Here is a 27,058-nt window from a genome sequence, read left to right as displayed (position 1 = left end):
GTGTGCATGTGAGACGGGGACAGAACACCTACCAGCAGCTGCCAGTAGATGAAGCCACAGCTGAAGCACAAACCATAGTGACTCACAGGGGGGCATTTAAATGTACCAGGTTGCAGTTTGGGGTCAGCATAGCCCCAGGACTTTTTCAGTGCCTAATGGAGCGGCTACTGCATGGGATCCCAGGGGTGGTGCCATACTTCAATGATGTTCTTACATCAGAGGAGTCAATAGGTCAGTTGATGGAATGCGTGTGCGAAACCTTGGGGATGTTCCAGAAAAAAGGACTCAAAGTGAACCCTAATAAATGCAAAATTGGCATAAGGCAGGTAGAGTTCCTGGGCTACCTAATAGATGGGTCGGGCATCCACCTGACTGACAGCAAGATGAAAGCCATTAAGAACGCCCCCACCCTGAAGAATAAGGCAGAACTACAAGCCTTCTTGGGACTGTTAAACTTTTACAGGACATTTTTACAACAGAAGGCCACCATTGCTGAGCCGCTCCACAACCTCCTGTGGAAGATGACACCGTGGACCTGGGGACAGAGGGAAGACCAAGCTTTTGCAGCAGTGAAAGACCTCCTCTCATCCGACAGTGTCCTGATCCAATATAACCACACGTTGCTGGTTCGGATCACCTGTGACGCCTCCCCTTTCGGAGTTGGGGCGGTCCTCAGCCACCGCCTACCAGATGGAACAGAAGCACCGATAGCATACTACTCCAAGACCCTGTCATCGGCCGAGCGCAACTATAGCCAAATTGATAAGGAGGCCTTGGCTGTGGTGGAAGGGATCAAGTGGTTCCTCGAGTATGTATACAGTAGGCATTTCGAGATTGTAACCAACCATAAGCCCCTATTAGGACTCCTCGCCGGTAACCAACAAACCCCGCCATACATGTCCCCGAGGATGACCAGATGGGCCATTTTCCTCATGGCGTATGACTACAAGCTGATCCATCACCCCGGCAAAGACATCAGCCACGCCAACGCTCTCAGCCGCTGCCTGCTACCAGAATTGGTGGAAGACCCCGCACCCACCGCCCAAGTGCTGTTGATCGACATCGACCCGGCCAGCCCAGTGACCGCCAGAGACATCGCTGAACACACCTAAAAAGACAAAACGTTAAGAAAGGTTCTGAACTGGGTGTTGAGGGGGTGGCCACAGTAGAACCTGGGGAGGAGTTCAAGAGTTACCACAGCAAGCAAGCCGAACTGTCAACCATTAAGGGCTGTTTGCTGTGGGGAGAAAGGGTCGTCGTTCCCCAAAAGCTTCGGAGGCGCACCATGGACGCCCAGAGCTACATCTGATGGCCCCAGATGGACAAGGACATTACCGAGTGGGTGGCCACCTGCAAACCCTGCCAGGGGACGCAACCAGTGCCACCACGGGCACCCACTCATGAATGGGAAGCAGCCAAGGGGCCCTGGTCCCGCATACATATTGACTTTGCAGGGTCAGTAGAAGGACAGGTGTTCCTGATTGTCATGGACACATACTCCAAGTGGCTAGAGGTGATCATCATGCAGACAACCATGACAGAAGCCACCATCCGAGCCCTCCGATGGCTGTTCGCCACCCACGGTCTACCCGATGTCCTGGTTTCCAATAACGGCCCACAACTGACAGCCAAGACCATGGAGGCATTCCTCGCAGAGCAAGGGATCCAGCACGTACTCATCTCTCCTTTCCACCCAGCAAGCAACGGGCAGGTCGAGCAAATGGTGAGACTAACCAAGGAAACCCTCACCCAAATGGGCCCAGGGAATTGGCAGGAAAAAGTCAACCAGTTCCTCCTCGCTCAACACATCACTCCCCATGTGACCACCAACAAGAGCCCAGCGGAGTTGCTGATGGGAAGAAGGCTGAGGTCACAATTTGACCGATACGACCCGGACTACCTTCCTGAGACCCCCCTGGACTCCGCATGGCCCACGCGGGCATTCGACGTACAGGACTGGGTATGCATACACAACTATGCGGGGTACCCGAGTCGTGGCTGTCACTGGCCCCAAGTCTTACTGCATTGAGCTGGAGGACGGGCGGATCTGGAGGAGGCATATCAACCAACTCAGACACCGCCTAGGGTTCACCGAGCTGAGGAACCAGGGCAACTGCACCGCAACCAGAGTGCCAGAGCAACAATCGCAGAACCTGAGGTCTCCGCCTCGAGGAGCACGCTCAACCGCTGGCCGGGAAGCAGATGAGCAGGAACCAGGCCTACCCGGTGGCCCAACAGGGGGACTACTCGCCAACCAGAGCCGTGACCATTCTTCTGGGATCGAGGGCATCCAGTGGGAAGCGACGGTTTTGGAAGCCGAAGGAACCAGGCCGGAACTCGAGGAGCTCCAGAAGGTTCCTTCCCAGGCAGCCAGAGGAGCACCAGACTCGACCGTTGCAGCCAAGGTCCCGGGGACAAGTGAACTGTGCAGGTCCAGTAGGAAGCCGGCACGCCCCGCCTACCTAGAGGACTACGTCACATATGTAGGCAGGGGATTGGACACTGTTCATTCTAGGAGGGGAGGGGAGTTATGTACGGATTGGCTAGAATCTACATAAGTTTTCATGCTCGCCACGGATTGGCTAGAATCTACATAAAGTTTCATGCTCACCGCTGATTGGCTGTCTGGACCGTGGGAGATTTAACCTGCTGTCATTGGCCAGCTGGTCTGCCTGGAGCTCCTTAAAAAGGCAAGCTCTGGCAGCTTAGCCAGCAGAACGCAGTCACATTTTGCTGGAAATAAAAAGGTGCTGAATTCACTAACAACTCTCGCCTGTTGCCTTGTGCTGATCTAACAATTACGTTCTCACAAATACACACAACTGTAACACTGGAATGATCCATAGCAAAGGAAAGGGAGGATTTACATCGCCATCCCTGGGAAAAACACACAAGGCAAAGAAACACAAAATGACCACCTACAAGAATTACCCCCGCCTCTCCATAGACCCATTTAACCCTGTTCCTTCCCTGCAGCCAACCTCAAGGGGAGCCAGGGAAGCTGCCCCTTTCCTTAGCAGAAAGGAAAAAGTCCATGGACTAGATGACCTGCAAGGTCCCTTCCAACTCTGTTTTTTTTTTTTTTTTTATTTATATGCCGCCCTTCTCCGGAGACTCAGGGCGGCTTACAGTGCGTTAAGCAATAGCCTTCATACTTTTGTATATTTATACAAAGTCAGCTTATTGCCCCCACAATCTGGGTCCTCATTTAACCTACCTTAGAAAGGATGGAAGGCTGTTAATCTGTATCTGTAAGTAAATCACACAAACTATATTACAGTTTATGTAATTTGTGAATTCAGTCATACCTGGCTGGTGTTAACTGGAAAGAATACATCCTCCTCACAATCCATCCAAACTAGGGGTCTGCCACAGTGGTGAAATCTAAAATTTGTTACTACCGGTTCTGTGGGCATGGCTTGGTGGGGGGTAATGTGACTGGGTGGGCGTGGCCATTTTTTTTTTACTTTTAAAACCATTTTTTCTACAACCTCTTTGGCAAAGAGGTTGTAAAAAAATGCTTTCAAAAGGCTCTGACGATCCCAGCTGAGTTGCCTGATCGTCAGAGGCTTTTAAAAGAAAAAATGCCTCTGCAGATCAGGCAACTCAGCTGGGATCATCAGAGCCTTTTTTTTTTTTATTAAAAAGTTTTACAAAGAAAATCCCCCCCCCCAATATTCCCCCCATCATGATAATTTTTTAGGATCTAAATGCCATCTATAAAACATTTTATAAAAATTTTCTCTCAGATTTTGTGCTTGTGTGAATTTAACATTTCTAACCCAAATCTTTTCCCATGTTTCTATCATCACTGGTTCCTGAAAATTTTGTGCCCATTTTATCATACAATCCTTAACCAATTCCGTTTCTGAATCTATTTCCAATAATGCATTATACAACCTTTTAATATGCATTTGACTTTGATCTCTAATCTGTTTTACCAGGTTTTCCTCATTTTGCATGACACCAATTTTCTGATCTTCCCTCCATCTAGCTTGAAGTTGACCATACTGAAACCAAGTATAAATTATCCCTTCTTGTTTCAATACATTTAAAGGTTTCAATTGCCATTTACCCCTTTCCATAAAAAGAAGCTCTTTATAAGTAATCACCTCCTGTTTTTGTTCTATACTTATATTTTCTATTGCATGTCTGGGATTTGCCCATATAGGTATCTTATAGTTTAGTTTATATTGATACTTTTTCCAAACCCTCAACAACGCATTTCTAAGTATATGACCCTTAAACACTTTATCCACTTTTTTTCATATAACAAATAAGCATGCCATCCATATAACAGATCATAACCTTCTATATTTAACATTCTCTCTTCAGTTAAATTAAACCAATCGCTAATTTGTGATAAGACAGCTGCTTCATAGTACAATCTTAAATTAGGCATTTTAAGACCTCCTCTCTCACGTACATCCTGTATGATTTTCAGTTTCACTCTTGGTTTCTTCCCACCCCAAATAAAAGTATTAACCCCTTTTTGCCACTCCCTCAAATTTCCATCTTTCTTAAGCACTGATATCATTTGAAACAAAAATAAAAACCTGGGTAGTACATTCATTTTTATTACTGCTATCCTTCCCAGTAGAGATAGTTGTAACTTTTTCCAATTCTCCATTTCTTTCTGCACTTTTTGCCAGAGAACTTCATAATTGTTTTTAAATAATTTTGTATTTGAGGCTGCAATATATACTCCTAAATATTTAACCTTTTTAACTATTTCAAACCCCGTTATTCTTCCTAAGTCTTCTCTTTGAGATATAGACATATTTTTAGTTATCATCTTTGTCTTATATTGATTTACTTTAAATCCAGATACCTTACCATATTGACCTATTATATCCAACATATGTGGAGCTGATTCTATAGGTTGAGATAAAGTAACAACCAAGTCATCTGCAAACGTTCTTAGTCTATAATCTTGCTGTCTAATTACAATTCCTTTTATTTTATTAGAATCACGTATCTTATTCAACAAAACTTCTAAAGTTAAAATAAACAGCAATGGAGACAAAGGGCAACCCTGTCTTGTTCCTTTCTCAATTTTAAAAGCATCTGTTAAACCTCCATTAACTATTATTTGTGCTGTTTGTTCCTGATATATTGCTCTAATTGATTGTGTAAAATACTGTCCAAAATGCATTTTTTCTATTATCTTAAACAAGAATTGCCAATTCAATCGATCAAATGCCTTCTCTGCATCCAAAAATATGGACGCTGCGGGGACTTGGTTGTTTTTTTCCAAATATTCCAATAAGTTTATAATTTGTCTAACATTATATTTCATTTGCCTCCCTTTTATAAACCCTGATTGGTCATTATGAATTGTTTGTTGCATAACTGGCATTAATCTGTTCGCTAATATCTTCGCAAAAACTTTATAATCAGTGTTCAGAAGTGATATTGGCCTAAAATTTTCAGGTTTGGCACAATTTTGATCTTCCTTCGGGATCAATGAAACAAAAGCTGTTCTCCAAGAAGGTGGGACTCCTCCCCCTGCTTGAATTTTACAAAATAAAACTCTAAGCGGCTCTACCATTTCAGAATGTAAATTCTTGTAATAAACAGCTGGTATTCCATCTGTTCCCGGAGCCTTACCTGTTTTTAACTGTTTAATTGCTGCCACAATCTCCTCAGAGGTTATTGGCTGATTCAATCCTTCCCTCTGTTCCAACGTTAATTCAGGAATATTCTCTTCTTTTAGGTATCTATCTATATCTATACCTTGTATTGAATCACTGGCATATAACTTTGTGTAAAATTCTAAAAAAGCTTTTTTAATCATATTCTGTTGATAAACTTCCTTACCTCTAAATTCTATCTTACCAATAACTCGTGATTTCTGTTTTTTCCTCAGCACATAAGCCAACCACCTGCCTGGTTTATTAGCATTACAAAATGTATTGTGTTTAGCATATTGTAAACTAGTTGCCACTTGATCAGCCATTAACATATTGAATTGCTCTCGTAATATTTTTATTGTTTCTTTTACTTTCTTATCTCCTAGATTAATTATAAGTAATTGTTCTTTCTTTTTTATTTCTTCCTCTATCTCTTTCCGTTTCTTTTGTTGTTTTAATCTATGTTTATTATTCATATGTATTAAAGCTCCCCTCATGTAGGCCTTACTTGTGTCCCATACCATTTCCATAGAGGTACCCTTATACATGTTAATAGCAAAAAATTCTTTATCAGAGCCTTTTGAAAGCATTTTTTCTACAACCTCTGAAGAGGTTGTAGAAAAAATGCTTTTAAAAGCCTTTGACGATCCCAGCTGAGCCGCGCAATCATCAGAGGCTTTTTTTTTAACTTTTAAAAGCATTTTTTCCAAAGAGGTTGTAGAAAAAATGCTTTTAAAAGCCTTTGACGATCCCAGATGAGCCACGCGATCATCAGAGGCTTTTTTTTTACTTTTAAAAGCATTTTTTTCTGAAGAGGTTGTAGAAAAAATGCTTTTAAAAGTACAAAAAAAAAAAGCCTCTGAAGTTTGTGCGGCTCAGCTGGGCATGGGAGGGGGGGCAGGGATTTTTGCTACCGGTTCTCCGAACCACCCGCCTCCATCGCTACCGGATCAGGCGATCTGGTCCAAACCGGGAGCATTTCACCCCTGGTCTGCCACCTTCCACACCCCCTCTGTTTGTGCCATATATTGTCATTCCTATTTGTCAGTTCTTTCCCCCACTTTCTCTCTCTCTTGCCAAATATCCTTATATCCAAATATCCTTATATCCAAGATGCCCATATTAGATTCAGATAATGTAACAATTCCAAAGTCAGCCATGAGCTTCATGGCTGAGTGGGGACTAGGAACTGGGTATCCCAAAACTACTCCACCCCATACTGGCTCCTCACAGAAATGTTATGGTGAGACTAGTACATATAACCCTACAACTTCAATATCATCCACCACTACAACATGTCTTCCAGTCTGCAACTCAATATAGACCCTTTCTTGTCACAATGTATTCAGTTCTTTTAAAAACAAAAACAAAGAAAGTTGTCCTCATGTAGGAACACAGGGTGTGGCTGTTCAGACTCTTGAACAAGCCACAACTTGCCTGTTGTACTCAGCCTGCTAGAAATACTTACCTAAGTTTTGCCGGAATTCTGTCTTCACCCCGATTTGCAGCAGCTGGTTCTCAAAGAGCACCCCATTATTCTTACACACAAACCTGCAGTAGTTCATGGAGGTTTGGTTAGAGGCAGGCAGACACTACCCATTATTTGTAGACGTGCATGTCATTTCAGCTGGGGATGCCAGCCACTTTCCCCACATTTACCAATTTTGATACATAGCCATTCATCCCTTCCTCTGACTATCTAAGATATCAAAACCAAGCTGTTAATTCATCCAGCTCATACATTAAAAGTTACCTACTATGCAAGGATGGTCAATTTCTTCCCAACCATTCCGTCTGGAGAGTACTTTCTGGAGGTGAAATTACGCAACAGGGAATGATGTTGACTGAAGTTTCTAGGATCAGTATTTCAGGCCAGAGGAAGCCATCCCACACAAATGTCAAAGGGGAGTGGCACTTAGTCTAGTCCCCTGCCCCAAATCCCAGCATTCAGGAGACACAGTCCTACCCAGTGATCTTAATTGTGAAGCAGTTCATCAGCCTCAGCAATGCACAAAGCAGAGTCCTCAGAGACAGAAGTAGCAGCCCCTGAGCTGGTGGTGGTGAAGGGGCATAGCAAAGGGCCCAGCAGTTGACAGAGGCAAGGAAGAAAAAGAGCAGAAAAGACGAGTCACCTGGTACAGCACCATGTTAGTATCAGAAAGAGAAAAGGAGGGAAACAAACCACATGCATCTATACATAGAGAGAACATGCCACAGAGCAGGTACCAAGGCAGAAGGAGCACTGTGGACCATTCCTGAAAAATACTATAAAGGAGTGGTTCCAAATCTTAGCTTTTCAGATATTGTTTGACTCCTACTTGCATCATCCCAGACCAGGTTTTCTGGAGATGTTCAAAGCTGTAATCCAACAACATCTGAACTCCTGAGCTTGGAAACCCTGTAAAGGATGAGAGCCAAAACACCTTTTATATGTTATGTTTTTATATTTTCACTAACTTAAGTATACACATTCATATTCCTCACATTTAAAAGCCAATGAGAGAAAAAAACAGTCCAACATTCATGGGACCCGAGATCTTTTCAAGGCCAATATTCTGTAATTCTGAACTGACCTAATAAAGGAATTGCCTCAAACAGATTCTCATCTAGAAATCCTGATCATGCACACACAATCTGGATTTCCTGTCTTCTTAAAATATCTAAATTTATTTTAACCCTAAGAATTCCAAACAATTGAAAGGGGAGTCCTATATTTCAAGTCCATACCCTGCCCTACTTTGCACTGAGGCAACCAATGGCTCTCTCATGTCCCTCAAAGAAGTATGACTTTCTAGTTTCCATTTCTGGATCCTGAAGTTCTTGATCATATGAAGCACAGGAGTTTGAGACAGTTAGGGATCAGGATTAGATCAACTGGTGGCCCTAGCTTGCAAACTTTACAGGCTACAGCATCTTTCTGGTAGGTAAGGATTGTTCTTAACAGTGGGTGTGGGGGGCAGGCAAGGATTTAGTGGACGGGTAGGTGTCACATAATATAGGCAAGCCTATGGTCTCCTTTTTGTTTTACAGTTTTGTTGGGAATTTGGGGTTGTTTCTTTGTTACTATAACTGTCAAGACTATTTTAGGACCATTATGTAAAATTATGTAAAATGTTCACTTTTCCCCACCTCAAATAAGGAGACACCTACTGATGATTTTTGGCAACTGTGGTTGACTTATGTGTTGCATATGGCCCTGGAATCCCAGACTGTCTCCTCCTAATCTAGAAGCACACCAAGAATGCCTTTTCTAGCAAAGTCAGTTTCTCCTGAGCTACTCACCTCTTTTCTGCAGAAACCATTATTTTATAATTGTATAGTACTTTCTTATGTCCAAATGGACAGATTCCTGCTCATGCAGACTTAATATATAAATCTTATCTTGGAAATCATAAAGAGATGAGGAAACTGCAGCAGTGGTAAACAAATGCAAAATGCCAAAGTTATAAGTAGCACATGCTTACATTTAGCTATTTCCAGGTGAACATGGGGAATAGAGATGTCCCAAATGCTCCATAAAAATGGATTCTGATGCAGGATTTGGAAAAAAGCAAGCAAGGGAGCAGATATTCTGGGAGGCAGTTCTAAGCATATGGGTGAGTGACACTGAAGGGAGCAGAAATGGGACAAAGTTACAGAGGGCACAATTACAGGTAGTCCTTGACTTACGATCACAATTGAGCCTAAAATTTCTGTTGCTAAGTGAGACGTTTGTTAAGTCAGTTTTGCCCCATTTTATGACCTTTTTTGCCACAGTTGTTAAGTGAATCACTGCAGTTGTTAAGTTAGTAACACAGTTGTTAAGTGAATCTGGCTTCCCCATTGATTTTGCTTGTCAAAAGGTTGCAAAAGGGGATCACATGATCCTGGGACACTGCAACTGTCATAAATACATGCCAGTTGCCTAGCATCTGAATTTTGATCATATGACCATGGGGATGCTGCAATGGGAATAAATGTGAAAAAAGTCATGTCACTTTTTTCAGTGCCGTTGTAACTTTGAACAGTCACTAAACGAACTGTTGTAAGTCGAAGACTACCTGTATAAGCTCTTTTATGGACTCTCTACACATTACGTTACATTGCGTTTTTGACATTCTTTTTTATTCTTGAGAACTCACAATGTTATCATATTAACATCTGTGATCCTCCTCTTAGCTAAATGCAATCAAATGCAAATGGTGGTTGGAAGGTTGTAATCAGCAAAGAGAGATGGGGGGGGGAGAGAGGGAGAGAGAGAGAGATTCAACCCCTTACTCTGCAGACAGGCCAGCTTCCACCAGTAGGGATGCAGGATTCTCAGGAGTTGCCTCCAAGTCACTGTTTCATCCAAGATAAGAGGTGTGAAAGAAAGAGGAAGCCATTCCAAAAAAGCAGCAGACAGACAAAGAGAGAAAAGAGACTCTCATACAAGACAAAGAGAGAGCAAGGCAAGGCCATGAGGACTGGCATGTGCTACTTGCCCATTTAGAGAAAGGAACCCCAAAGCTCCCAAGCCACTTGGAAATGAAGACCTGTAGATCAATCTTGCCTATCCTATCCAAAGATGTATCTAGAACATGGCCATCTTCTCATAACAAACATAGGCAGTTATTTGTCCACCTACTTGTTCCTCTTACTCTTGAATGAAGATCTCAGGTAGCAAGAAGTCCACCCATCACCTGCTACCCAGATTAGGTAGCAGATGATTATTTACCCTTTGAGCTGGAACTTTCTCCATGCAAGGAAGGCACTCAACCACTATGACTCATTCCTCATGAACTTCCATGCCAGGCATAGATCAGAATCTGCATTCTTGACAGAGCAATCACTCTTGTGTCCTATATGTTGAGCTCACAGCAGTTGTCCAGAAAAGACTGGCACTCCCTTGACAACAAGATGTGCTTAGACTGATCCAATGCATCAATACCTGTTCAGTTTCTTAGGAAGGCTGGGGCAGAGACAGCCTGGAACTGAGTCACCATCTCACTTTAGGAAATTCTCTTCTGCACCAGAAGCCAGGCCAGCTGCAGTAGAGGGGCTGTCAGAGAAAACATCCACCAGAATGTTGCTGATGCTGGTAGGGACACCAGATGCAGTCACTGGTGCGGCTCAGAGGCCTAACAAGTCAGCAGATGGGGACGGCGTTGACTGCAAGAGAAAGAAAACAGTAAGGGACAGAGAAAATTCCTTTTTGTGATCCTAACTTAGAAACTGAACTCTGTCTCTAGTTTAGTAACAGGAATAAAGCCCAAGTCTGGGGTTCTTTACTCTTGTACTAATATATGTCAAGATAAAATATGTGCAGTTAAAATACTCCTGGAAGTTGAGCTTCATGTACATCAGTTTCATTACAGTTCTTTACTATGGGACGGGATGAGCCTGTTAAACTGTTATAGAAAGTCTGTAAAAGACTAATGGCTTAGTTGTCATGAAAGGCAAGGGGAAACAGTGAAAGTGATAAAAGTGCAAACTAGATTGGAAATTAAGGAAGTCTCAGCTCACACAGTATCTACCTGCTGTCTGTCCTCTGAGATTTGAATTTAGCTTTTGGCAAAGACCAAGACCGGGAGTAGAGAAGAATGCTGCTATTGGTGACATAGTGAATTATATATACAATCAAAGGACATCTACTAAAATTTCATGACAACAGAAATTTTGGTGTAATTGAAGGAAATAAGCAGAGCATGAGAAATCCTGCTTTATAATCCAACAGGGTTAAGAGATCAGAAGTTATAATTCTTACTTTCTGTGCTTTGTATTTTTGTCTTCCCCTTCCCACAGACTTCCCACACAGTATCCTTTTCTTTCTAGGGAGCATTTCAAGCCCCTTCCCCATTTCTAGCCTTGTCCTTCTCCCCTGCACTCACAGCAGTGCTGGCTGATGGCTCCATGCCTCCATTGATTTCAGAGTTTGGATCCTTCTTCCCATCATCTAACTCGCTGCCAGCCCCGGGACCCTTTTTTTTCTTGAGTTTTGCCAAGATGGAAGATTCACGTTCAGGAAATGGTGGCATCTCCTCCAGCACTGTAGCCTAAGGCAGTAAGGGTGAAAATTGGAAACAACTACCAACATGCCCTGCCAGTCAACTTTGTTTTTCTGGGAAAAGATTGGAACTCAGAGTTCTGCAAAGTAAAAAATCCTAAAGACAATGTGACCACAAGTGGTCTATCTGCTTTATTATACTGGCCCTGTGCAGCCATCCACTTTCTCTATGATGTTTGCTCTGCAATGGACACAGTCACTTGCCTAGAACTTCTCTAATGCAGAATAGATGACTTGAAAGCTATAGGAGGTTCTCCATATCAGTTTTAGACACCTCCCTCCCCCCAGCAGTGTGATTTTGCACCTTTTTAAGCTTCCAAACTTTGCAAATAGGTGCATTATGTTTCTCCGGGATGATGTATATCGCTTCTAAGCAACAGATTTCAATCCTAACTCTGCTCCTTAAAGGAAACAAATGGTCTAGAACATTTAGTTTCACTTCATTTGAAGACATCACTGTAGTGCACTCCTCAAAGGCCTGTATACAATTGAAGTTCCACCCTAGCCCACTCCATTTTCAGGTAAAAGGGTAAAAATTGGCTTTAGACCAAATAAAAAATGTCAAACTGATTCATTCCACCAAAAGAGAAGTTTCCTGTTTTCTATTTTCCAATGCTCCCTGAATCAACTTTTCTCAGTTCATGGCTACAACTCTTCAGAAGGAAAAGCTAAGAATCTCTTTTCCCTGAGAGATGAGGCTAGCAGTGCCCACACTCTCAGTTCCTCCCTCACCAGGACATTGGTGCTAGCAATAGAGCTGAGCTTGAGGTATTCAATGGCACGTTGCTGCAATTCCACATCAGCATTGCGGATCTGGCTGTCCGAGCACAGAACTTCCTGGATGGTGCCCTTTGTTTCAGGGAAGAGATTTATGAATTTGATGTAGGTGGAGAGAAGTAGGGCCCGAGTAGAAACACTGCAGAGGTGAAATTTGGAGTGGAGGTTGAACTGAACCAGAGGGCTGGTGGAGAAAGAGAACAGGACAATATGAGTCAGAGCCCCTGAGAACTGCAGGTGAGGAAATATAAAGGAGGCATTCTCACAGGCTTTGCTCACAACATCAAGGAACCATGAGACAAGTCTCCCCAATTTAAGTGCCTCATAATAAGTAAAACAAGAGAATGATGTACAGTAGCTCTCCAGATATGCTGGGGCTACAACTCTTAGAATTTTCTTCTCAGGCTGGTTGGGATTTCTGGACGCTACATGTTAGATCGGCGCAGGGAAAAGAAGATGCAACTCAGCAGAGGTCCGTTCAGCACTTTAATTCAGCTCATACGGAACTGCCGGCTGAGCTGCCGAGCCCTCCTTATATACAGCTCCGGCAAGCTAGCTGGCCAATGACATTTATTTAAACTTCCCGTCGGTGGATTAGCCAACCACCGGTGGATGCCCATATAAGGACACAACACCCTTCCCCTCCTAGTTCTTAGTCTGTCAATCCATGACCGACGTAGGTCACGTAGTCACGCAGGTAGGCGGGGCGTCTAATAGCCCTACCTGACCTGCGTGGTTCAGTTCTCTCGTTGTTGTCGATGCGGGCAGGTCAGGCTTCTGTCCTCTCCGGTTCCTGCCGTGGAACTGTCTGGAACTCGGCCGTCGAGTGCTCTGGATCCTGTCTGGCGTCTCTGGCTGGGTTTGCTGGATTATCCTGCAGGCGGCGGAGTCCCTCTCCCTGGCCGGGATGATGGAGACTCGGCCACTGGAGTTCACCTTGGACCCAGGCTGTGCAGCTGAACCGCGGTAGGTCCTTGGGCTCTTTCCTCCCTTCTTCTGCTTGCGCTCCGGGACTCTGGCTGACTGTAGTGGCGGGGCGACCCTGCGGCTGTGGCTGCGGACGGTGTGGTGTTTGTTGACGGCCGACCCTGTCGGGGTAGCGGTAGTCGACCTTGCCGGGGTGGTGCAGGCCTGCCTCGCCGGGGTGGTGCAGGCCTGCCTCGCCGGGGTGGTGCAGGCCTGCCTCGCCGGGGTGGTGCAGGCCTACCTCGTCCGGCTGGTTTTCCTCAACTCCCCTCCACCTTTTCCGGAGCTAGTCGATGTGACGTCTGCAGGTTCGTCCGTCTTCCAGCTCCACTTCGTAGGACCTCAGGCCGGTCACTCTCCCAATCAGTCCTTTCAGCCACTTCGGATGGCCCTGGAAATTTAGCGCGAAGACCGGATCTCCGATTCCGAGCGTCCGCGGCGGCTGGGCGTTGTTTTGTTGACCCTGCGGATTGTATTGGGGGTGCAGCCGATCCAGAGGTGATCGTAGTCGTCTCCCCATCAGGAGCTCCGCTGGGCTCTTCTTTGTGGTGGTGTGCGGAGTGATGTGCTGGGCGAGCAGGAACTTATCAATTTTCTCCTGCCAGTCTCCTGCGCCCATTTTGGTGAGTGTGTCTTTGGTGAGTCTCACCATTTTCTCTACTTGCCCATTTCCAGCCATCCTGTAAGGGGCGATGAGAGCGTGCCTAATGCCCAACTCTGCTAGGAAGGCTTCCATGGTCTTGGAAGTGAGCTGGGGCCCGTTGTCCGAGACCAGGATGTCTGGGAGGCCGTGCGTGGCAAACAGCTGGCGGAGTGCCCTGATGGTGGCCTCCGTCATGGTGGTGGGCATCGCGATTACCTCCAGCCATTTAGAGAATGCGTCCACCACGATGAGGAGAGACTTGCCATCTATGGGTCCTGCGAAGTTGATATGAATTCTTGACCAGGGGCTGCTGGGCGTCTCCCACTCCGTTGGCTGGGCTTGCGGCGGCGCCAGTCTCACCTCCTGGCACGGGTCACATCTGGCGATCCACTCTTCAATGTCTTTGTCTAGCGTTGGCCACCAGACATAGCTCCGTGCCAGGGCCTTCATCCTGACGATGCCAGGATGCCCGCTGTGCAGTGTCTCTAGGGTCTTCTTCTGAAGTGCGTGTGGAATCACCACCCTCTCGCCCCAGAGGAGGCAACCTTTCATTGTGGAGAGTTCATGTTGTTTCCGAACGAACGGGCTGAACTCTTCGCCCACTCTCCCAGTCGGCCAGCCCCTCAAGCTCCAGGACATGACTTGCCTGAGGGTTTTATCTCGTTGTGTGTGCTTCGCCACGGTGGTGGATGACACTGGGCACAACTGGTCATCATCTATATGGAACAGTCCGAGAGTGGGTGCCGGGTCTTCCACTGGCTCTTGGATGGGGCATCTGCTCAGGGCATCGGCGTTGCAGATGGTCTTGCCGGGTCTGTGTACCAGCTTGTATGAGTAGCCGGAGAGGAAGATGGCCCAGCGTGTCATCCTGGGTGACATGTAGGTGGGCGTTTGTCTGTCTCCCGCGAGGAGTCCCAGCAGCGGCTTGTGGTCCGTTACGATGGTGAACGCTCTCCCAGATATTCATGGAAGCGCTTGATGCCAGCTACGATGGCCAAGGCTTCCTTGTCCAGCTGGCTGTAGTTGTGTTCAGTCGTGGACATCATTTTGGAAAAGAACGCAATGGGTGCTTCTGATCCATTGGGAACCTGGTGGCTGAGGACAGCCCCAACTCCATATGGCGATGCATCACAGGTTAGAAGCAGGGGGAGTGTCTCATGGTACTGCATGAGGATGCTGTCCGAAGAGAGTACTCTTTTGATGTTCTGGAAAGCTGACTCTTCTTCCTCTCCCCATTTCCAAGGGACCGCCTTCCCTAAAAGTCGATGGAGTGGCTCAGCAACGGTGGCTTTCTGTTTTAAAAAGACACTGTAAAAATTCAGTAGTCCCAAGAAAGCCTGAAGCTCTGCTTTGTTTTGGGGGGCTGGAGCTTCGTGGATTGCTTTAATTTTGCTTTTGGTGGGGTGGATGCCTTTGCTATCAATTAGGTAGCCCAGGAACTCGACCTCCTGGACCCCGATGACGCACTTGTCCCTCCTGACTCTTAGACCCTTCGCCTGAAACTGCTGCAGGGCAAGCCTGAGCCATTCCAGTAGTTGGGCTTCCGAGTGGCCGGAGACCAAGACATCATCGAAGTATGGCACCACCCCTGGAATGCCTTGCAGAAGGCGTTCCATCATCGATTGGAAAATGCCTGGGGCAGCGCTGACTCCAAATTGGAGGCGGTTGCATTTGAAAGCGCCCCTGTGAGTGACAATGGTTTGAGCCTCCGCGGTTTTTTCATCGACTGGCAGTTGCTGGTAAACCTGGGCCAGGTCCAGTTTTGCGAATATGGTTCCACTCCCTAGCGAATGCAACAGATGTTGCACCACTGGGACTGGGTATGTGCTCTGTTGTAATGCCCTGTTAATGGTGCATTTATTGTCAGTGCAGATGCGCACAGATCCATCATGCTTCATTGGGGTCACAATGGGGGTCTCCCATGCAGCATGATCAATCGGCTCCAATATGCCCTGGGTGATTAATTTGTCCAGCTGGGCATCAACTTTAGGCCGGAGGGCAAATGGAACCCTGCGGGGCTTTAGCCGAATTGGGGCTAGATGATCTCTGGTTCTCGCGGTCGCGGGTTCTGGGAGCCTCTGTAACCGGTTCTGCTGCTCTGCATGCCTCGGCGATGTGGCCCTTCCTCCTGCAACGCTGGCAGGTCGCATCCCACCAGCGACATCTGGCGCGCACGTGATCCCCGTTGCAGCTGGCACAGCGTTCCTCTCGTCCGCCATCTTGAGGGTTTTCCCGCCATTGGGGTCTGAGGACCTTGTGGACAGCCATTTCAGCTTCGGACTCTGACCCCATGGTGGTCTCGTCTGATGAAGTTTGGGGATTCTTGTGAATCTTATGGATCCCCTTAGACCTCCTCATGGTGGCTGCAGCTTTCTCCGACGATTCTGCAGCTGTGGCTTCTTCGAGCACATCTCTCAGCGAGACCTTCTTACGACTGAGGAGTTTCTTTTGGACGGAAACATCCCTCATCCCAAAGACGATCCGGTCTCTCAGTTGGATGTCTACGTTCTCGAACTCACAGCTGGCTGCGATTGTCCAGAGCGCAGATACGAAATCCTTGACGGATTCGCCGTCCCGTTGATTCCGTTGGTGGAAATCAAACCGGTTGGCTAAAGGGGTGCTGGTTGGAGCGTAATGCTCTTGCAGGACTTCCTGAAGTTCAGTCCACGGCATCAGCTCAATGTCCCATGGTGTGATGAGATCCATGGCCATTTCCAGGACCCCGGAGCCACAGTGAGACAGGAACAGGGCTCACTTCCTGTTGTCGTCCAGGTCGGTGAAACCGCTGCCCGCTAGGAATTGTCTGAACCGGACCATGAAGGACTTCCATTTCTCCTGGTTTGGATCAAACGGAGCCAGCGAGATCTGTGGTCCGGACATGGTTCTGCGGTTCAGCTTCAGTGACTTAGCTCAAGTGACTCAGCTCTTGGTAGATTGTGGCGATCGTGCCACAAGGTATGCTGTCAGTTCTTTTGTGTCCTTCGTCGCCAGTGTTAGATCGGCACAGGGAAAAGAAGATGCAACTCAGCAGAGGTCCGTTCAGCACCTTAATTCAGCTCATACGGAACTGCCGGCTGAGCTGCTGAGCCCTCCTTATATACAGCTCCGGCAAGCTAGCCGGCCAATGACATTTATTTAAACTTCCCGCCGGTGGATTAGCCAACCACCAGCGGATGCCCATATAAGGACACAACACTACAGTCCCAATCCCAGTGTCTATTTTTTTCCTCATAGGAGCTGAGCCCCCACTCCACTTTATCTCACCCCACCCCACTCTATCCCCCAGGTCAATCCATTTCCTTTCGTATTATCTACCTGGAAAGGGGATCCCCAGCAATGAGGTTCCCAAATTCCCCAAGGACATAGCCTCCAACTTTCACCATGTTCTCATGACAAGCAGGAGCCTAGAGAGCCTGAAAAAAGAAAAGCAAATACAATGCATGGTGGGCAGTTAGGTAGATGCAACTTGAGAAGTAGCTCCTATTTAGTTTAGTATAACATCACTGTTTTTAAAAGAAGGACAGGTAGGATGTTTTTTAAGCCTTTTCCAAGGCTTAAGGAGCATCAAGACCTTTCAGACTCTTTTAGACTGACTCAAACATCCCAGAATTGGATACGTTCAGCATTAAACATACTGCAGAACTATATGTGAATGGAGCACATCAATAGTCATACCCTTCAAGTTTATAATATTGCTCTCACAATCAGCCATAACCTACTCCAGAATACTTAATTTCATTCCCCTGCATCAATAAACATTTAGCATTTTGTGGACACTGAAGATGCTCAGTCCTTATTAAGCTGCAATCCATTTTAGTGCCCCCTGAAGATATTTATTTCTTATCTATGGCTGCATATGTTGGAACAATGAAATAAGAATGGACAAGCCATCTAATTTTCATAGCCAGAGTCACATACTCATAAAAGGAGGGAAAAGAAAACCTTCTCTTCAGAGCTCTAGAGAGGTAAGAAAGGACAGTCAGTGTCCCAAGTCAAGGCTGCCCACCTCAAAGACTGTCTTGGCTGCATAACCTTGCACATCATCCCGGTTAATGACAATCTGGATGACACGGTACCACACCTCCTCACTCACATAGTCACCAGCAATGCAGATCAGGTTGAGGATGGTATCCACATACCAACTATAGTCTACTGTGTATTTTTCAGCTAAGATGGCTACCTTCAGCACCTGAGAGAAGAAAAAGAAAATGTTACTACCAACTCCCAAATGGTCTGCCCTCTCTAGACCAGTTTCCATGTTAAGGCAGGCATTCATTTTGTTTCTCTGCAATCTACTGAGATGACAAGACCGAAGGTCTGGTTTCCAGTTCCTCTTCCCATTGTGTTGGCAACCCCTACTCACAATCTCTTCATGGATTGAGTAATCTGCTGTTTCCAGATAGCTAAGCATTTCCGAGACTATTTGCTTGGCATTTGTATGGTCACACATGGCATAGAGGAAGTCAGCACCTCGCTGGTGCACGCTCACATCCCGTTCCGTCTGTGAAAGGAGATGGGAGGTAAGCAGTGAGCAGACCTTTTACCTTCATCATTAAGTCTCAATTCCAGCTCCAATTTGGTTTAAGCAGATACAAGTCACAAAATGCATCTCCTGAGACCAACAATGCAAAAGATTAGATGTACAAGGAAGAATTAAGAGGATGTGAGATTTAAAAGATGCTCCAGTCCTTTCAATGGGATTTTCTTTCTTCTTTTCTCCAAACTTTACCTCACTTTTGTGGTCCATCACTCTCTGATCATTAAACTAATAAGAATTTCCAAAAGACATCAAGAGGAACAGAGGTTAGGGCAATGCAGCCATCATAAAATATGGTTCCTAAAATCTAGATTCTGTAAATTCTGTACATGAAACAGTAAGAAAGACTCAAGTAGTAGTTGTAGGACTCAACCAGTGGCATTCACTATAGACTTAGCTTTTTTTGTTGTTTATTCTACAAAACAAAGGACTGTTTATAATCAATATAGCTCTACATGTCTTGGCAGGTAGGTACTTGCAGGACTGCTTCTCTAATGGGAATCAACACTTCTGATACATATTTTTATACTAATGGCTCTAGAGCAATGAGACAGTCTTACTTTAGAAGTTAGAGCAGCTTGGTAATCTTGTCAAAGTTGGCTAAAATTGAGTTCTTCAACGTCATTTGGGGATTAACTACAGCAGCAGTTCCCAAACTTTTTCAGTCATGGAACCCTTCAGAAGACTTTTTCCCCCCATGAAACCCTAACTCTATCTCTGATTTTTACAAAGCATTGTGACCCCACAACTTTCTTCCTTCTTTCATCTACTTCTATTGCCTGAGTGTTTTGCATAACATGTAGGTTTGGAAATAAAGATAAAACATTTTAAGTATAACCACAAACATTTATTTTGGTACAAGAAAATATTGGATTTACACTGAATGTGATGAATGAAACTGATTCATATTTGTACTTAAAAGTTTTGAAATTGGGCTTTATGTCTGACAGCTGAATACATAAATCCAGGATGGCATCCAACTTACTCCTAAATTTGTTTTTGGTATCAGCATAAGCTTAATAGCCTGATTTGCATCAATAGGTGGACACAAAAGGGAGCGGTGTTTGGATCATGGGCTGTCCCCTGATACCACTAGATGACATCGCTAGGGCTCGCTGCCTTAGAAGAGTGAGGAAAATCCTCAGGGATGACTCACACCCTGGTCAGCACTTCTTCATTCTCCTGCCGTCGGGAAGGAGATATAGAAGCATAGGCAGCCACACAAACAGGCTGAAGAACAGTTTTTATCCGTGGATTGTCAGGCTTCTGAATGGAAAATAACTTTACAACAACATAGTACGATTGACTTGCAGGGCCGGCGCAATGTGCAATAAGTTCACATGGTGCAGTAGGATTGTGTGTTTGTTAGTAGGATTCACTGGGTTAGGGATTTTTTTTCTGTCTTTCACTGTGAGTTGTATTGGGTTGGGGGGGTGCACGAAGGGAGGCTCAGCCAATCTCATTGTACACATGTTGTACTCTGACAATAAAGGTTTGAATTGAATTGAATTGAATTGAATTGAATTGAATTGAATTGAATTGAATTGAATTGAATTGAATTGAATTGAATTGAATTGCCTTTTCAGCTACTGATAGCAATAGCACTTAGACTTATATACAGTAGTGGCCAAAATTGTGGAAACCTTTTGGGAAAAGTGTATTTTTGAGGTTTGATGGCTAATAACACCACTTTTTTTTTTGAGTTTCAAGATAATCATATTCCACTGCTGGAATGGCCTGGGAATAGCCCAGACCTTAACCCAATTGAAAATCTATGGAGCCGACTAAAGAAACTTGTTAGTCAGAAGCGACCCAGCAATAAAACCCAGTTAATAGAAGCAATCATTCAATCTTGGTTTCACATTATAACAGCTGCAGAACTAAAAGACTTGGTTCACTCCATGGGAAGACATTGTAAGGCCATAATTCATGCTAAAGGTTACCCAACTAAGTATTAACTGACGTGATAATTTTTGTATATCTTGTTTTTTCTATGGTGATAATTTTTGTATATCTCATTTTTTCTATGTGTTTCACTTTTCTTCTTTATAACTGCTATTCTGTAACTGCTATTCTAATAGCAAATCCTTCATAAAAGTTATTGCATTACATTCTTGATTAAATTATCTTTCCATTGATATATAATTTTATGGTACTACTCCCCAAAAAAGTGGTGTTATTAGCTAGTTTTAGAAAATACACTTTTCCCAAAAGGTTTCCATAATTTTGGCCACTACTGTACTGCTTCACAGTGTCCTTTCCCTTTAGGTGCAGGTGTTTTTTTTCCAGGTGTCGTTTCAGCTTAATGGATGCCAAAGAACTGTTAAGGAGGATTTTGTTGCAAATGACACATTGCCTGTCTGAGTGTTCTGCAGTTCCATTAGGAATAAATCCTAAAGATAGATAAGATTCATTATATTTCTTTTTTAAAAAAGATTTTAAACCTTCACGTTTGATCCTGTCACTAGTCGGTATGTTAGCTTCTTGACCATTAGTATGAGGGTCATCTTTCATCACAGTTGTGCCCTAAAATGAATAAAAGAATAAAAGAAAGAGTTCAGACTACAGGCTGACTCAATTTGTGCACAGAAAAAACTAATTCTAATATCCTTGTATTTTTACTTACTGAACTGCAGTGAAGAGCATCTACTTGAATCTCATCAGGTCCAGATGGCAGTGTCTCAGTAGAGCTAGAACTAGAAGTTGCATGTGCTGTATTTTTGGCACCTGAAAGCCTACCCGTCTTGAGCCAGTTATCCATGATGTTAGTAGCTTCATGAAACAGTAAGTAAATTGTAGGCACATCAGGGGTGGGTTCTAAATTTTTTTACTACTGGTTCTGTGGGTGTGGCTTATTTTGTGGGCGTGGCTTGGAGGTAATGTGACTGGGTGGGCGTGGCTAGCTGGTTATGTGACCGGGGGGCCATGGCTATGTGTATAGGGACTACTCAGAGGGCTGAAAAAAGTCATTTTTGACAGGTCCTCGCACTTTTGACTGGTCCTCACGCTTATGACCATCCTCACATTTATGCCCGTGCAGCATTCTTAACAACCATGTCACTCATTTCACAACTGCTTCTCTTCACCATGGTGATAAGATAGGGCAAAAAACGTAAAATGTGAGGACAGTCGTAAATTTGAGGACTGGTCAAAAGTGCGAGGACCAGTCAAAAATAACTTTTTCAGCCCTCTGAGTAGTCCATATGCACAAAAGGACTACCCAGAGGGCTGAAAAAAGTGATTTCTGACAGGTCCTCACACTTTTGACCGGTCTTCGCACTTATGACTGGTCATCATTTATGCCCATTGCAGCATTCTTAACAACTGTGTCACTCATTTCACAACTGCTTCTCTTCACCATGGTGACAAGATAAGGCAAAAACGTAAAATGTGAGGACAGTCGTAAGTTCGAGGACTGGTCAAAAGTGCGAGGACCAGTCAAAAACAACTTTTTCAGCCCTCTGAGTAGTCCATATGCATAAAAAGATACAGCAATAGAGAGGGATGAAGGAAGGGAAGGGAAATTAGAGTAGGAGTGAGGGTAAGAGAGGGAGGAAGAGAGGAGGAGAAGGAGAAAAGAAGAGGAAGTAGGGAGGAGAAGAAGAGGGGGGGAAGAGAAAGTAAGAAGGAAAGAAAAGAGAGAGGTGGTAGGTTTGAGGAGAAAGATTGCTGTACAATAAAAAAGATGAAAGGGAAGAAAGCCAACCCCAAACAAATATAAAGATATTAAGATAAAGAATGAATTGTTAAACTTTAAAGAATAAAAGAGAACAAATATGAATAAATAGCAATAATTAGAAACACACATACAAACATACAATGTATTTTCTTTGAACAGAGTATTTGGCCGGTTCATAAATTTAAACAGTGTTTAGTCATTTCAATTAAATTTACAATTTCTATATTTCCTTTTTGCCATATTTATTCCTCATCTATTTTTTTAAAAAAACAATATTACCCTTCATCCTCATCTCTAATCTTAATCAAATTCAATTTTTCCCTTCTATTCTATATTATACCCCTTCCCATTGTCATCTATTTTTTTTATATTGAAAAGTTTTAAAAAGTTTACATATATATCCCCCCCCCTTCCCTCCACCCTCCCACCCACCCCCCTCCCTACTTCCCAGAGCAAAATACAGGGTATAACATTCAACAATCATAATCTAACATAGTCTAATTAATTATAACCTCTTACATCCCTCTAATACTTTAACTCCCCATTTACCAAACTAAATTTGAGTACGTAATAACATCTCTCTATCTATTCGTAAGCTATTTGAAATTTTTTAGTCCGATATTTACTTTGAATATAATCTATCCATCTTCTCCATTCTATCATATATTTCTCATTTGAATACTCCTTCAAATACGCTGAGATCTTTGCCATCTCTGCTAAGTTTGCTACTTTTAATATCCATTCTTGAATAGTAGGCAAATCTTCCTTCTTCCAATACTGCGCCACCAACAATCTTGCTGCAGTTATTAAATTCAGGATCAAATTAGTCTCTATAACCGTACAATCCGTGATTATACCCAACAAAAAGAACTGTGGAGTAAACTTTATCCTCTTTTTAAGAATATTTTGAATAATCCACCAAATTTTTATCCAGAATGCTTTAACCTTTTTACAAGTCCATCATACATGAAAATAAGTAGCGTCATCACAATCACATCTCCAACATTTAGATTGTAAATTCGGATACATACAAGCTAACTTTTTGGGATCTAAATGCCATCTATAAAACATTTTGTAAAAGTTTTCTCTCAAGTTTTGCGCTTGTGTAAATTTTACATTTCTAACCCATATCTTTTCCCATGTTTCCATCATTATTGGAGTGGAGTACCATCAGTACGCTGACGACACCCAGCTGTACATCTCCACCCCAGACCACCCCAACGATGCCCTTGAAGTGATGTCCCGGTGCCTGGAGGCCGTACGGATCTGGATGGGGAGAAACAGGCTCAGACTCAACCCATCCAAGACCGAGTGGCTGTGGTTTCCGACGTCCCGATATAGTCAGCTGGTGCCATCGCTGACTATTGGGGGCGAAGCATTGGCCCCCACGGAGAGGGCTCGCAACTTGGGTGTCCTCCTGGATTCACGGCTGTCTTTAGAAGAGCACTTGACGGCCGTGACCGGGAGGATTTTTCATCAGGTTCGCCTGATCCGCCAGTTGCGTCCCTTTCTGGATCGGGACTCGTTACGCACGGTCACTCATGCCCTCGTCACCTCCCGTCTGGACTACTGTAACGCTCTCTACATGGGGCTCCCCTTGAGGAGCACTCGGAGGCTCCAACTGGCGCAGAGTGCAGCTGCGCGGGTGGTGATGGGAGCGACGTGGCGCTCCCATGTAACGCCCCTCCTGCGCGAGCTGCACTGGCTCCCGGTGGTCTTCCGAGTGCGCTTCAAGGTTTTGATTATCACCTTTAGAGCGCTCCATGGCTTAGGACCTGGTTATCTACGGGACCGCCTGCTACCACCAATAGCCTCCCACCGACCAGTACGCTCCCATAGAGAGGGGCTCCTCCGGGTGCCGTCGGCCAAACAATGTCGACTGGCGGCCCCCAGGGGGAGAGCCTTCTCTGTGGGGGCACCTACTATCTGGAACGAGCTCCCCCCCGAGATACGGAGGATTCCGGATCTGCGTACCTTCCGTCGCACGCTTAAGACGTTCCTATTCCAGCAAGCCGGCCTGACCTAAACTTCTCCGCTTTTAAATGGGAATTTTAAATTTGGTTTTAAATTATTGGGGTTTTAAATATGGTTCAGCCAAATTTATTTAATTTGTTTTATCTCTATTTTAAATTTTGTATTTCCATGTTTTATTTTTATGGCTGTTCACCGCCCTGAGTCCTTCGGGAGTAGGGTGGTATACAAATTCAATAAATACAAATAAATACAAATACAAATTATTGGTTGTTCAAAGTTTTGTGCCCATTTTATCATACAATCCTTAACTAACTCTGTTTCAGAGTCTGTTTCTATCAATATATACAACCTTTTTATATGCATTTGACTCTGGTCTCTAATTTGTTTTACCAAATTTTCTTCACTTTGTATGATACCAATGTTCTGATCTTTTCTCCATCTAGCTTGTAATTGTACATACTGAAACCAAGTTTGGATTACCCTTTCTTCCTTTAATACCCTCAAGGGCTTTAACTTTAATATACCTCTCTCTGTGTTAAGGATTTCTTTATATGTAATTACATCCTGTCTTTGTTCTATACTTATATTCTCTATCGCGTGTCTGGGTACTGTCCATATAGGTATCTTGTCATTTAATTTATATTTATATTTCTTCCAGACACGCAATAAAGCATTCCTTAATATATGACTTTTAAAAGTCCTATCAACCTTCTTGTCATACACTAAGTAAGCATGCCAGCCGTATACCAAATCATATCCTTCTATATTCAATATTCTTTCATTTGTTAAATTAATCCAATCACTGATTGCTGATAAAACAGCTGCTTCATAGTATAATTTTAAATTGGGCATTTTCAAACCTTTCACGTATGTCTTGCATTATTTTTAATTTAACGCTTGGTTTCTTCCCTGCCCAAACAAAATTATTAATGCCCTTCTGCCATTCTTCCAAGTTCGCATCCTTTTTAAGTATTGGTATCATTTGAAAAAGGAATAAAAACTTAGGCAAAACATTCATTTTTACTACTGCTATTCTACCCAACAAAGACAGTTGTAATTTTTTCCAATTATCCATCTCTGTCTGTATTTTATGCCATAACAATTCATAATTATACTTATATAATTTCCCATTTGAAGTTGTAATATAAACTCCTAAATATTTAACCTTTTTAACTATCTCACATCCTGTTACTCTTTCTAATTCTTCTTTTTGATTTATTGTCATATTTTTAGTTATCATCTTTGTTTTCCCAGTGTTTATTTTAAACCCAGATACTTGACCATAGTGATTAATTATCTTCATTAAACCTGTAGCTGATTTCACTGGATGAGTTAAGGTTACAACCAAGTCGTCTGCAAATGCTCGTAATCTATAGTCATGATGCCTAATCTTAATTCCCCGTATCTTATCAGTCACGTATTTTGTTCAACAATAATTCCAACGTTAAAATAAACAGTAATGGGGACAGGGGACAACCCTGTCTTGTTCCTTTTTCTATTTTAAAAGTTTCTGTTAAACTACCATTAATTATTATTTGCGCTGTCTGTTCCTGATATATTGCCTTAATAGATTTTGTAAAACATTCTCCAAACTGCAACTTCTGCACCATTTTCAATAAAAATTGCCAGTTCAATCGATCAAACGCTTTTTCTGCATCCAAAAATATAAGCACCGCAGGGACTTGGTTGTTCCTTTCCAAATACTCCAATATATTAACAATTTGCCTTACATTATTTTTCATTTGTCTCCCATGTATAAAACCAGATTGATCATTATGGATCATATGTTGCATAGCTGACATTAACCTATTTGCTAATATTTTAGCAAAAATCTTATAGTCTGTATTAAGTAATGATATAGGCCTATAATTTTTTGGCTGGGTATGTTTTTTTTTTATTTTTTATTTAAAAAGTTTTACAAATACATTTTCTCCCCAATTCCCCCCCCCAAACCCTCCCTAACCCTCCCCTCCCCCCATGACTTCCTCTAGATAAAATCCAAATCAAAATTACGTTTTTTGAAACTTAAACCCCTCCACCCCCTGTGTACTATTTATATCTTCATAAAACTCAGTTAATCTATCCCTACATAATACATTCAGCTAAAAGCTATCTGATATTTCCTAGTTTGATATTTATTCTGCACATAATCTATCCACTTTTTCCACTCCCATACATAAGTCTCTTGAGTTCGATCTTTTAAATATGCTGAAATCTTCGCCATCTCTGCAAAACTGGCCATCTTCAAAGTCCATTCTTCAATAGTGGGCATAGCATCATTTTTCCAATATTGGCCTATCAATAATCTCGCTGCTGTCACCATATACAATATCAGCTTTGTTTCACCCAATGTAAAACCCTTAACTATACCCAATAAAAACAGTTGTGGAGAAAACTGAAGTTTTTTCTTCAAAACATTTTGCATAACCCACCAAATTTTTATCCAAAAAGCCTTCGCTTTCTTGCAGGTCCACCATATATGATAATATGTGGCATCTAAACAATCACATCTCCAACATTTTGGTTGAACATTAGGATACATACACGATAGTTTCTTAGGATCTAAATGCCACCTATAAAACATTTTATAAAAATTTTCCCTCAAGTTCTGCGACTGTGTAAATTTAACATTCTGGACCCATATTTTTTCCCATGTTTCCAACATCACTGGTTCTGCAAAATTTTGTGCCCACTTTATCATACAATCTTTAACCAGTTCATTTTCCGAGTCTCTTTCTAACAAAACATTATAAACCCTCTTAATATGCATTGGACCTTTCTCTTTTATATGTCTAACCAATTCTTCTTCATGCATCATTATACC

The 27,058-nt window shown here is 43.5% G+C and overlaps 1 pseudogene; it reads right to left on the bottom strand.

Annotated features, from left to right (window-relative positions):
* Nucleotides 1–2,088: 2,088 nt before the first annotated feature.
* The window catches only part of LOC139317702 (AP-2 complex subunit alpha-1-like), a 37,474-nt pseudogene continuing 12,504 nt past the window's right edge, over nt 2,089–27,058 (bottom strand).

The sequence above is a fragment of the Pituophis catenifer genome, unplaced genomic scaffold (genome assembly GCF_029215685.1).
Source record: "Pituophis catenifer annectens isolate HBS135680 unplaced genomic scaffold, rPitCat1.0.hap2 SCAF_5, whole genome shotgun sequence".
NCBI lineage: Eukaryota > Metazoa > Chordata > Lepidosauria > Squamata > Colubridae > Pituophis > Pituophis catenifer.
Note: the sequence above shows the minus strand (reverse complement) of the source record. Positions and strands in the feature narration are given on the sequence as shown.